We start from the raw sequence: 952 nt of genomic DNA, 5'->3' as shown, positions 1-952 counted from the left end.
AGACCGGGCGGGGGCAGGGGCGGGGGCAGGGGCAGGGGCAGGGGCAGGGGCAGGAGCAGGGGCAGGGGCAGGGGCAGGGGCAGGAGCAGGGGCAGGGGTAGGGGCAGGGGCAGGGGCAGGGGCAGGGGCAGGAGCAGGGGCGGCCCCTGGGGAGGTCGCAGCCTAGGAAGTGAGCGGCCTCCGGAAGCTGGAAAAGGAAAGGAAATGGGCCCCCCCGGAACCTCCGGAAGAAGTGCAGTTCTCATCTCCAGAACCGAAGCATAGTGAACAGTGTCATTTTAAGCCACTGAATCAGCGGTCGTTTGTCACAGCAGCGGTAAGAATGTGATGCAGCGGCTCCAACGCGCGGCGAGCCCCGGGCCCCGGGCCCCGCCCCCGAGCCCCGCCCCGCCCCGCCCCGCGGTACCCCTGCCCACGCGGGCGCCCCGCCGCCTTCCCCACAAGGCGAAACCTTCCTCTGTAACTACCTTCCCGCTGCCCGCGTCCGCCTCGCGGACACCATCCCCGTCCCTCGTACACATCAGGCTTTTGTAGGCAGATAAACCGCCTCTTCTCCGATCTAACAGCCTCCAACTTTCCCCTTGTTCGCTTACTAAGAAGGCACCGACGCCAGCCTTCCCCGGCGGCGGCCCCAGGCCGGCACGAGCGGGCGATGCGCGGCGGCCCCAGGCCAGCACGTGAGGGCGCTGCGCCCGCCCGCGCCTCCCTGCGAGTCCCGCCGCCCAGGCCCCCAGCGCTCCCCCGGCGTCCACCAGCGTCCCGACCTTCGCCGCCCGCGCGTAGTGCCCGGCGTGAAAAACGACCGCACGTCTTCGGGTTCGGAGCCTGGACCAGCGGCTGGAATTTAACAGCGTAGTTTCCTTTCTATTATGTTTAGTTTTAGGGTCATTTTCCACCGATGGCAAGGGAAACTGATTTTTGTGTTTCTGCTCAGGCTACAGTTTCCATTTAA

This window comes from Canis lupus, chromosome 5 (genome assembly GCF_048164855.1).
Source record: "Canis lupus baileyi chromosome 5, mCanLup2.hap1, whole genome shotgun sequence".
Taxonomy (NCBI): domain Eukaryota; kingdom Metazoa; phylum Chordata; class Mammalia; order Carnivora; family Canidae; genus Canis; species Canis lupus.
The sequence above is the reverse complement of the archived record's forward strand: the minus strand, read 5'-3'. Positions refer to the sequence as shown.